Consider the following 13,031-nt stretch of genomic DNA (forward strand, 5'->3'; position numbering starts at 1 on the left):
GTACAGTGGGGGAAATAAGTATTGAACACATCAACATTTTTTTCAGTAAATATATTACCAATGAGGTTATTCACATGAAATTTTCACCAGGCTAACTCATGAAATCCGGAAATATAAACAATACACAACATTAAAGTCCAAAAGTAAAGTTATGTGTAATAAAATGGAATGACACAAGAAATAAGTATAAGGCAAGGAAAATAAGGCAAGGAACCAGCTGAAATGCATAAGTAATTATATCTCCTATCTGTGCAAATTAATATCAGCTGGGTTAGTAAATTGATGGTCTATAAAAAGGCTTTTCGTTACCAAGGTGTCACACAAGAAACATCTCATGATGGGTAAAAGCAAGGAGCTCTCCCAAGACCTTCACAACCTTATTGTTACAAAACATATTGAGGGAAGCGGATACAGACACATTTCAAAACTTCTGAATCCTACAGTAAGCACCATTGGGGCCATTATCCGCAAGTCGAAGCAACATCACTCCGTCATAAACCGGCCACACACAGGAGCTCCTCACAAGGTTTCTGACCAGGGAGTCAGAAGAATAGTCAGAAGAGTAGCCCAAGATCCAAGGACCACTCAGAAAGCGCTCCAGAAACACGTGAAGGCAGCAGGTGCAATCGTCACAGAGAAAACGATAGGCAATGCACTCCACTGCTCACACTCAACCTGCAAGACTCCATTACTAAAGAAAAGGCATGTTGAAGCTCATTTAAAATTTGCTACAGCTCATTTGGACAAGCCTATGAAACACTGGGAGAGCGTAGTCTAGTCAGATGAGAGCAAAATTGAACTTTTTGGCTGTCATACTACACACGATGTTTGGAGACGAAATGGCACTGCACATCACCCTAAAAACACAATACTAACAGTGAAGTTTGGAGGTGGAAGCATCATGGTGTGGGGCTGTTTTTCATCACATGGTACTGACTTCATATAATTAACGGAATGATGAATGGAGCCCTTTACCAGAAGATTCTTGAGAAGAATCTACTGCCATCCACCCGGATCATGAAGATGAGACATGGGTGGGCCTTCCAGCAGGACAACGATCCAAAGTATACAGCAAAGGAAACTCTCAACTGGTTACATAGAAAAAAATCAAGGCATTAGAATGGCCCAGTCAATCACCTGACTCGAATCCAATTGAGCAAGATTTAAAGACAATATGTTTAGAAGAAGCCCATTCATTTCTTCATACAGGAAGCGTCTTGAAGCTGTCGTTACAAACAAAGGCTTCTCCACGAAGTATTAAAGAAATTTCTGTTAGCGTGTTCAATACTTTTTTCCCACTTTATTATACATAACCTTAATGTTTGGATTTCTTGAGTAAAAAGTCTGGTGAAAATTTCATGTGAATAGCCTCATTGGAAATATATTTCCTGAAAATGTTGATGTATTCAATACTTATTTCCCCCATTGTATAATGAACATAGAATGCTGTATATAAAAGTTCCACTTTTTTAATTAAATTATGGAAAATAAATGAACATTTCCACCATATAAAATTTTTTTGAGATGCACCTGTAGACTGGAGTTTCCTACTGATTATCGCATCTCTCCCTCCTTCCATGTATCGCTACTGAAACCCGCACCTGAGCCTGCAACCACCAAATCTGCACCACCTCTGCATTGATGGGTCCCCTGCCTATCTGGTCAGAGAAATCCTCGACTCCCATATGAGGTTTAATTAGCTGCAATACCTGGTGGACTAGGAGGGCTACAGCCCAGTGGAGAGATTCTGGGTGGCAGCCACAGACATTTTGGATCCCTCACTCATCCGGGTCTTCCACTGTGATCACCCAGAGAAACCAGCACCTAGACCCAGGGGACGGCCCAGAAGGAGAAAACCGGGAGGTGTTCCTAGAGGGGGGAATCTGTAACACTTTTGGCTATGAACAGTTCCCCCCTCCACCAGAGGGAACCGTCACCTGAGTATTAACATCACTTCCTGTTTATAGCTTTATAAGCGATGTGCTTCCTGGGTTATGTTGCCAGTATTATTCTGCCTTACAAAGCCGTTTGTTCATGCTTCCTATGCTCTATGTTAGTAACCCTTTTGCCTGTTTTCACACTTCTGATTACCCTCTTTGGATTGTTTACAGTATACCTTTTGTTAATAAATCTCTGCAGTATGGATTCTGACCCTTCTCGTGCTATGGCGTCCTTACAGTCTGTGAGTCCAAAATCATTGATTTTTTTGCACCTTCTTATATTCATTTGTCATTTGAATCTTTATAGAAATAATTGTATCAGTAACCCTGTACCAGTATATGTGATAAGGAAATTTGAAATAATATTATAACATTTTCTAACGCTGTAAAAATAAAAGTCATTGTAGCAAGTGAAAATATGTTAGTTATACATAAATGTATCTAATACATATCATTAGTAATTAATTACTAACTAAGAGTTATAAAATCAATAAAAGCCTATTAAACCAAATTGGTTGAAATTATCCGCCAATAGAACAAAACAGTTTCATGCTTGAAATAAGTAAAAATGTACAGAAATAGTTTTGATAGTCTGATGTACTATATGCGTTATGATTATTTTATAATGAAAAAATATTAGACTATTTAGGATGCTTTTAATTGCTAAGATAACATTTTTTAGCAATTGAATAATGCAGTACATGCAATAATAATATATGCAGTGAATAATATACCACCATTGGTGATGCTGTCACACAAAATGTTTCTCTCTAGGTGTGCATATATCTCCTACAAAATGCTATTTTTAAACCAGGGTGACCTACTTTTTTTCATTTCTTTTTTTTTAAAACTGTATTTATCCATTGCTTTGATGAACTACAACAGCGCAGTGATCTTCTTTAATATTCTCATGCATTTCCACTGAATGATTATATATAATTTATTGCATACATCATTATTTAATAGTTTTAGCTCTTCAGACGAAATGCGGCTTAAAATAAAGGCATTCTGAGTAAACACACTTTGCAGTTTTTATTTATTTATTTTTATTGAAGCAAAAAAAAAAAAAAAAAAAAGTTATCCAACACCTGTCACCCATGTGAAAAACTAATTGCCACCTCAAGCTTAAAATCTGGTTTTTAACTGCAACCAAACACTTCTGATAACTGGAGATCAGTCTTTCACAGCACTGTGGTGGAATCTCTTCTTTGCAGGTCTGCTTTAGTTCAGCCACATTGGAGGGTTTTCGAGCATGAACCATTTAAGGCCCAGTTGCGCTTGAGTTTCCTCTTACAGACTGAACACCGGACATTCTCCTTTAGGATTTTCTGGTAGAAAACAGAATTCATGTTTCTCTCAGTTATTGCAAGTTGTCCAGGCCCTGAAGCAGCAAAGCATCCCCACACCATCACACTACCACCACCATGCTTGATCTTAGCTATGATGTTCTTTTTGTGGAATTCTGTGTTTGGTTTACGCCAAATGTAATGGGACCACGGTCTTCCAAACAGTTCCACTTTTGACTCATCAGGCCTGGTTGCATCTAGTCCAGCTGAACATCATTATGAATGCAGTTTCATAGATTTGGAGGCAAATACATTTTCACACAGGCCCATTTAGTAGTGGATAACTTTTTTGCTTCAATGAATAACATTATCATTTTAAAACTGTATTGTGTGTTTATTCAGGTTGCCTTTTTTTATATTAGATTTTGTCTGAAATTTTTAAATAATGAGATATATACAAAAACAGAAGAAATCAGAAATATATACAGTCCGGTCCATATGCAATTTTGCCTCTATGTACTATTTTCTAAATTTGGATGAGTATAAGCATTTTTACTTTTTACTCATAGGCAGAAATGCACCCTCCTGCAATGATGTATATAGTGCAGTACAACAGAGGTTGTGACATTTGGAATCTGCTGTGCAAGGATTTTCTTTTCTAACCAATTATGGTTCAAAATTGTTCTAACTGTAATCCCTGTCAAGACACAAGGCTTTAAAGTCCTGTCTCATTTCTTATTAATGTCATCCCAATTTATTATAAATCAGCAACTTTTCAGGTGCTCCAACTACTAATTAAATGCAACAGAATTGCTCAATCACTTTTGAGTCTGGTTGCAGCAGCTCTTTATACTCTTGCAGATATAGTCTGAAATCCTTCAAAAATATTTCATTGTCCATATTGTTGTACAGTTCTCTCTAATAATATGATAAGCTGTTACAGCTATAGTTTATTTGTGTCAGTAAGCTGCTATTCTCTATGTGATTATGTGATTATATGAGCTTCAAAGGTCACCTAATAAAGTAGTGTATTGCCTGATAACCGGTTAGCTTAACAAGGGAACCATTTGACTAAAATCATCATAGAGCGATAGTGTATGTGATGAGTGCAGTTTTGAATGATAGTTTATTTGCGTTAACTGTCAAGTCGCAGGAAAACTGTTATGTAACGTAGTTAGCAACCTGCAACTAGCCTCAAGAAGCTTTCAAATGTAAAGGCAAACAGTTGAATGATTTGATGTGTATGGGTTCTGATGCAGGAGTGGACTGTTTGTCCCCAGTATAAGACACATAACTGAGGATGGGAGATCTGTGTCTCTATAAACCAGATCGGTAACCATTTCCTGTAAAATTTCAGCAAAGGTAGTGATCATCTCATGTGAACAATTTTTTTTTTTATAAATAAACATGCTGTGCTTCAAAAGAAATTTAATGACAAGAAATGCAGTAAGACTAGAAGAAATACTCTCAGCAACTGCTAGTGTTTTTCGTAATATGGAGTAATTTATTACAGGAGAAGGCAATGAAGAAGACAGAATTAGCTATGTTGCTACTGGCACTTTTTGCAATTTATATAAAGCCATTCTCATAAATCAATATGAGCCAAATTTTGTGTGCTTATAGCATTATACTGTAACTTGGCTTACAAGCAGCTGAATGGTTTATCATGTAACTTCAAATGCTAACTTTGCTAACATGCTTGAAAGTCCTTGCTAACTCTAGAACTCTAGGTTCTATGAGGCAGGATCTAAGGCGGGGTTTTGTGTAAAAGGGTGGCAATGGGGGAGGGCTGAAAGAGTTAAAAAATTATTCACATGTTCTTGAGCCCACCTATTACAGACCTGATGTTGACTTATTTTGACAAACCTTACCTAATAGTCCTTTAACTCTGGTAAATAAATCTGTGTTAGATTTTAAACGTTATTTTAAACGAAATAAGTCTCAGATATTTAAATTCAATTAAAACACATCTCAACCCGGCAGACAATTATCAGCATCCCATAATAAATTGAACTGCCCATCTAATGTCGGAGAAAGCCCCCAAACAATAGCTAGCTAACATTTGAAAATATCCTCAAACAGAGCTGGTTAACTAACAACAGAGGATCTGAGCCAGCTGAGCCAGCCAGCTGTCTCGATGTTTGTTGTTCCATGGTTGGATATTTATATCATCAAATATTAAGACTTTGATATTGGGTTGTAAATCTAGCACTCTGGCTAGAGCTTTTGTTTGTCCCTTAAGGGGAACTTTCAATGTGTGTATGTAGAACATGAGAACAGATGATTTTGCATTCAAATAAGATTCCAAGCAAAACCTATTTCGGAAACATTATAGCCTTTCTCTCTGGATTTTTTTGCTCTTTCAAACTTACTAATTTGTCCTCGAGCAAAGTTATTCAATTTTCCTTTTTATTCAGAATCACAAATTAGTTTTGTCAGTTTGCGTCCCTTATATCAAGGATCTGGTAATTGATAGAAAGGAATGGAAAGAAATCACATCTAGGCACACGGCAAAGACTGAATGGAGAATATTTTCAATAAGATTCACATCAGCTGCGTATGTAGTGCTTAATGCCAAATGACACGTGATGGTTAGGAAGAAGAAATAGCTGGGGGCATTGGAAAATTAATTCATTTTAAAACCCCTTGGCCATTGGTCCTGAAAAGAAGCACGCTGAGCTGAAAGAAGGAATAGAATCAGGGCCATTTAGAGTCCATCACGTCTTCCATACCAGCGCCACATGACAGAACGAGATATGGATTGATGGCCACAGCAGTCATCTGAGAGCTCAAAGTAGCCGAGAGGACGCTGACTGTCAGAGTTGGCCGGCATTTGTTACCTGATCCTGGCACCACAGTAGCCTCTTCTCCTCCAGTAGTGTTTGGCTTTTAGGGCTGAAAACATGGACCTCTCTGCACTGCTTGGCATAAATCAAAGCTGCCTTCCCGTGAGCTGTAGGTAAAGCCTGAAGCAGATCTCAGCAGCCTGCATCTATTTTCTTGCCATGGAAAGGTGGAGAGCTGACTTGCCATCGTTCAGCAGCTCTCTCCTCTCCCCATGCTCTGCCTTCCCTGCCATCTGGACACAAAGGCAGTTGCCAGAGTTAGCAGAGCCTGCAAACTCCAGGGAGGGTAGTCTACTCCAGCTACTGATTAGCCCTAAAATCTGGCCCAGTTTGTAGGCGATGCTTCCCAAGAGGAGCTCCGTTCCTGTTCACTGTAGGTATAATGGCTCCTGTTTTGTACTCACAGTAAGTGAGCTGAGGGGGAGGAGTTATTTTAAAACAATGTTAATTTTGTTGCATGTGGACATTTAAAGAAACGGGATATATCAGACATCATAAATCTGCATTAGAAATACTTACAGATCACAAGAAAAAAACAAGATGCTTAAAATGATTACCTTGGGGTCCAAAAGTCTGAGTGCACTAGTAAAAATGTTTCTACAGTGCTGTGAAAAATGATTTCTGGATCATTGTCTTGCTGCATAATCCAGTTGTGCTTGAGTTTCAACTTACAGACTGAAGACCAGACATTCTCTTTTAGGATATTCTGGTAGAGAGCAGAATTCATGTTTCCCCTCGATTTATTGTAAGTTGTCCAGGCCCTGAAGCAGCAAAGCATCCCCACAGCATCACACTTCCACCACCATGCTTGACCGTAACTATGATGTTTGTTTTTGTGGAATTCTGTGTTTGGTTTATGGCAGGTGTAACGTGACCCCTGTCTTCCAAACAGCTCACCTTTCGGCTCATCAATCCACACAACATTTTCCCAAAAAGTTTGAGGATCATCAAGGTGTGTTTTGGCAAAATTCAAATGAGCCTTAATGTTCTTCTGGGTTAGCAATGGTTTTCACCTCACCACTCTTCCATGGATGCCGTTTTTGCCCAGTGTCTTTCTGATAGCGGAGTCAAGAACAGTGATATTTATTGATGTAAGAGAGGCCTGTAGGTCCTTTGATGTTGTTCTTGGCTCTTTTTTGACTTCCTAGGTGAATCGTTGATGTGCTCTTGGAGGAATTTGGGAAGGTTGGCCACTTCTGGGAAGGTTCACTACTGTGCCAAGCTGTTTCCATTTGGAGATAACTGTGGTCCTTTCAAGTCCCAGAGCCTTTGAAATAGCTTTTTAACCCTTCCCAGACTGATGTATTTCAATCACCTTCTTCCTCATCATTTCTGGAATTTCTTTCATTTTGTCATAGTGTGTTACTGAGTAAGACCTTTTAACCAACTTCATGCGGTTGAAAAAGTTCTTTTTAAGTGTTGATGTGATTGAACAGGGTTTGCAGTAATCAGGCCTGGTTGTATCTAGTCCAGCTGAACCCCATTATGATGCAGATTCATAGATTTGGAGAATTAGTAACTATGGGGCAAATACATTTTCATAATAAAATTAAATTAAACAAGCATATTTGCAGCAATTCCTCATTAGGTTTAATAATAGTTTGCCTTAATAGATTGTATGAAGAAATGCCTTGAAGAATGAGCAGATTGACTTTCATTTCCGCATCCTGAGCTGTAAGTTTTACTCTACTACAGGCCCTTTCACACTGAGTGCGACACGATAAAGCGAAGTGAATCGGCAGTGAACGGTGCTTTCACACCAAATGCGAAATGATTGATCGCCTTAGGTGGCGCTGACCGAGAATGCATTTTACGCCTGCATACTAGGTGGCGCAACCAACTATTCAGCTGATCGGCCTATTGTCTTGGACTGCTGAGAAGAAGAATCACTTATATGTTGGCGTATAGCACCACAACACAAACTTTTAAGAAGCACAGAAACTACTTTTTCTTATTTTATGTGTATTCTACCCAGAAAGAGAGGCAGAAAGTTTTTTTGTGTTTTTTGAACAGAACCATCAAGCTGTTTTAGTATGAATGAAATAATTCTAAATATAATGCTATAACACAGTAGTGTGACAAAACCCATTTATTTGAGCAAGATAAATAAAAAAATAAAAAAATAAAAGATTTTAAGATCTAAAAGTATCAAATATGAGATATATATATGAAAGAGCGATAAGAATAAGAATGATAAGAATAAAGGGGATTGCAAGTATAAACTATATCTAAAAAAAATAACTTTTTTGTCGATGTTTTTGTAGCCGCTGTGACTTTTATCAAAAAGTTCTCTGTTCTCAGACACCAATGATAACTAGAACTCAACATGCTCTCTCTTCTCTCTTCTCTCTTACGGAATACTTTACTTCGGTGTTTACACTGGTTTTCAAAACAGTTTTCTGTGCTATAGCATCACCTATCTCGCCCTTTTGTGCAAAAGCAGCGGCTCCGGGCACGTGATCTAAAGCTCAAATCTAATTGGATTCATCATGGGGTGACGGTGACGGGGGGGGGGATCGACACACTGCTCGGAAAAAAAAAAATCTCGCTTTGTTGCGCCGCGACTGATCACACCTGGTGTGAATAGCTCCATAGATATCAATTGTTTCAATTCAAGAGCATCATCGCATCATACATTCGTGTTGCTTAATCGCACTCAGTGTGAAAGACCCTTATTTCTACTTCCTTCCTCCCTTTTGACATCTGGAACAGTAAGGGAGCCAAGAGGTATGAGATGTGCCACAGCCAGTTGCTTAAACCAAGATCAAAAAGCACTCTGTAAATCTGATTACCAGACCATGCAAGAGGCCAGACTTTGTATACACAGGCCTGAGATCAAGCTCAATGCTGAGATGTCAGGCTGTGACGTCTGCAGAGCTGAGTTAAAGAAGCTATTCATTCGCTCTGCCAGGCTAACACCACGCATCTTACTCTAGTCTTAGTCCATTTTTAAATATTAGTGGTGTTTTTGTTGTTGCAGATGATGTTGTTGTTTCCTTTCTTCCCTTGTTAATTTTAGATGCAACTCGCCTTTAAATCTGTAAAAGTCAAGCAGAGAATTTAAAAAAAAAAAAAAACACTTAACAAAAGGGTTTAAATTCTTATTTAATTCCACCAGAAACCACACAATACACTTCGACATACACCCATTGCTTGACTCTCAACTGTAAAAATGCTCATTTTACTGGTTTGTGGCTTACCCTATGTGGTAGCACACAGCTCAGTTACCTTGAGTCATCCAGGGTTGCATCATATAAATAAAATAAAATAAATAAATAAATAAACATCCTGGAATTTGAACCTGAATCTCAAGTGGGAACGATCTAAATCCTGCATAATATTTATCTCATATTACAGATAATGTGAAGATCCAGAGCTGAAAAGCTGTGATATTTGAACAGATACAATCTGCTCTAAAAGATAAACATGCTATTTTAACTCACTCACTGATAGATTCGGTGCCTTAAGGAATGATGTGCTGTTTGAGCACTTGATTCATTACATTTACCCCTGACTAATTTTTAGGACAAATGAAGCATTTACCAAGAACTAAAATAATCAATTAATCTTTAGCAACATTCTGTTCATTTCAACTGCTTTATGAATTATATGGTCCATTAAATTATATATATTTATATATACATACATATATATGATATATTTTTTGATAAATCTGAGGGAGATCTTAAGGATTTAAAAATGTAAAACAGGATTTATCCTCCACTCATTTCATCTTCCTTTTAAGCTAGTGTTCAGACATGTAGGTAGTGAGATTTTAGTGAAATCTTATTATATTATAAGTATAAGTACATATCTCTGGAACTTTACTGGACGGATTAACACAATTCTCAAAAGATTCCCTCAGTTGGCGTTCTAATGGTGGAGTGGTGAGATATACAGTGCCCTCCACTAATATTGGCATCCTTAGTGAATATGAGCAAAGAAGGCTATGAAAAGTTGTCTATTGTTTAACCTTTTGATATTTTGTTCCAACAATTCAAAAATACTCTGCTCTCAGGATATCAAACAATTGCACACACAACACAGGTTTGTAAAAAAAACAAAAAAAAAAAACAAAAAAAAAAACACATTGTTAAATATAGGTGTCCAACAATTATTGGCACCCCTATGAGTTCATATGAGGAAAATATATTTGAAGTATATCTCATTGATATTTTACATTTTTTTAGTACACCTGGGTGACTAGGAACAGGAAAATGTTCAAGCATGACTTCCTGTTTCACAGGGGTATAAATATGAGGTAATGAATGCCTTTTATTGTCACTATACATATGTACAATGAAATTAAGACACAGGCCAAATTTCCTTAGTCATTCATAACAATGGGTAAGACCAAGGAATATAGCAGTGATGTGCGGGAAAAGGTTGTTGAGCTTCACACAATGGGACGTGTCTATAAGGAAATAGCACAAGCATTGAAAATGCCCATTTCCACCATCAGGGCAATAATTAAGAAGTTCCAGTCAACTGGAAATGTTATGAATCGACCTGGAATTGGACGTGTGTCTATATCGTCTCAGCGTATTGTGAAGAGGACGGTTCGAGTGGATAAAAAATCTCCAAGGATCACAGCTGGAGAATTGCAGAAGTTAGTTGTGTCTTGGGGTCAGAAAGTCTCCAAAACTACAATCCGAAGTCACCTACATCAGCACAAGTTGTTTGGAGTTTGGAAGGGTTTCAAGAAAAAAAGCCTCTCCTCTCATCCAAAAATAATCTCGAGTGTCTTCAGTTTGCCACACACTACTGGAACTTCAAATGGGATCGGGTTCTGTGGTCAGATGAAACCAGAATAGAGTTTTTTGGTAATAAACACCAGAGGTGGTTTTGGAGCACACAGAGAGGTAGCCATATGGAAAAGTACCTCATGCCCACGGTTAAATATGGAGGTGGATCTTTAATGTTTTGGGACTGTTTTTGTGCCAGAGGGCCTGAACATTTTGTTAGGAAACATGACATCATGGACTGTCATGTCAAGGAGGTTAGGACGGATACAAATGCAGATAAGAGCATTATTATGAGCAAGATAGTCAGACAAATCCAAACCGTGAGACATAGGCGTGGTCAAACAGGCAAATGGTCAAGCGATTGGCAAACGGGCATAAACAAGGCAAGGCAAAATGAGAAACTAGAACTGAGATCAAAAACAATGCAACAAAACACGATGAACAAAGGCTTAGCACGGTGATAACACTCAATACTTCGCACTGAACATAGACACACGAGGGGTTTAAATAACAAATGTAATCGGGGTGAAACACAAAACAGCTGAGAACAATGATAACACGTGAGGGAAACAACCAATGACAATACAGGGATGGGGACAGGACATAAACCATAACAAAACACACGTGTCACTGAAAAAGCCGGAAGCACGTGCATGCGCTTCAAGCTTGCGCTTCAGGTTACAGAGCGCGCTGCGAGCTCCAGCGCTTTGCAAGGGTAAATCATGACAATCTCTAAATCGATTACACAGACATTAACAAATCTTTTTACTGAGGTCTTCGGTATGTTTGAGACAATTATCCATTATGAGATGGGTAAATTAAATGATCCATTATGAGATGGGTAAATTGTGTTTATAAAGGGATGCGCTTGGTCAGCAACAATACTGAAATTGGCTGTGGCATACAAACCTTGCTTATTTGGTATTAAGGGGTCCAATGTGTGTCAGAAATACATTCCACACACCATTACACCACCACCACCATCTGAACTGTTGACACCATGGATTCATACTGTCATTTGTATGCTGCAGCAATCCTTTCTTCAACTGTCCAGTTTCAGTCAGCCTGGGCCCACTATGGCTTCAGATTCCGGTTATTTGCTGACAGGAATGAAACTCCATGTTTCTTCTGCTATTATAGATTGTCGTGTTGCGCATTCTGAGGTGCTTTTCTCTTCTGTCCTCTCTCATCAACAAGGCGTTTCTGCTGGGAGATCAGATATCGCTAAGCTGAATATAGTGGAAGTAATGTCATTTTTTAACCATTATTCAGTACACTAAAAGAGCAGCGCAATCTAGTTCTCCCATGCATTAAGCAAGAGTAGCTTAGATTAAAGCTGCTGTTTTGCTCTACTTCAGGAGTCACAATACTTCTGTCATAGCTTAATAAATCTGTTCTCATTTGGTGCGCTCCTTTCCCCTTTCTTGCTCTTTTCCTCTCCCACCTCTCTGTCTCTCTCTCTCCCTCTCTCTCTCACTTACCCGCTCACTCACTCACTGTTTTGTTGTGCCATTTGGGATGTGCTTAGGCAGGTTCCTGATGAGATTGCGATGGCCCTCCTCCCAGCCTGCAGGGCTAAATCTGCAGATCATTAAAAAGTGTCTGGGCCACCACTGCCTCTTAATAAGTCATGGCTGACATAAACACCACTGGCAGGTTTATGAGACTCCTTGCAGAGATCAGCAACTTCACATCCCTCCATGTCAATGGCCATGCGCGCTTCCCTTACAGCTCCGTCTGTGGTTTCGTCAGCACCTGTCATGAACACAATAACTCTCTGAAAGCTTTGACCAAGTCATCAACTGCCAGGTTCTGGATATTAACAGATAAGGCTGAGACTGTTGATGATGCCGAGTCCCTCTGAGACCAATGTTTTGTCAATCATGATATGAAGTTGTCTGGGCAGCAGCTGCTTTTTCATGCTGGTTCATAAACTGACCAACTTTCAGAACTTAGCAATCAAAGCTCACACCTGGTTGAAGCACATTGCTTGGTTCCTTTGCTTATTTGCAAGTTATTAGTTAGTTGTTTTTTTTTCTCCAAACAGTACATTCATGACACTGAGAACGTGTATGTGTGCTTCATAATAGAGTTCTTAATGAAAACCCATTTACCACTTTATCCTGAGGTTGTTATATAATTCATATGGCTTGCATATGTCCTTTGTAAATAAATATATACTTCTCAAAAGGTTAGATGAAAGGTGGACACTTT

At 38.6% G+C, this 13,031-nt stretch overlaps 1 protein-coding gene across 1 annotated transcript in view; it reads left to right on the forward strand.

Moving 5' to 3' along the window:
- LOC108257548 (MAM domain-containing glycosylphosphatidylinositol anchor protein 2) overlaps positions 1-13,031 on the forward strand; it is a 204,617-nt gene that overhangs the window by 162,786 nt on the left and 28,800 nt on the right. The gene's annotated exons all lie outside the window — the stretch shown is intronic.

The sequence above is a fragment of the Ictalurus punctatus genome, chromosome 25, assembly GCF_001660625.3.
Source record: "Ictalurus punctatus breed USDA103 chromosome 25, Coco_2.0, whole genome shotgun sequence".
Classification (NCBI taxonomy): Eukaryota; Metazoa; Chordata; class Actinopteri; order Siluriformes; family Ictaluridae; genus Ictalurus; species Ictalurus punctatus.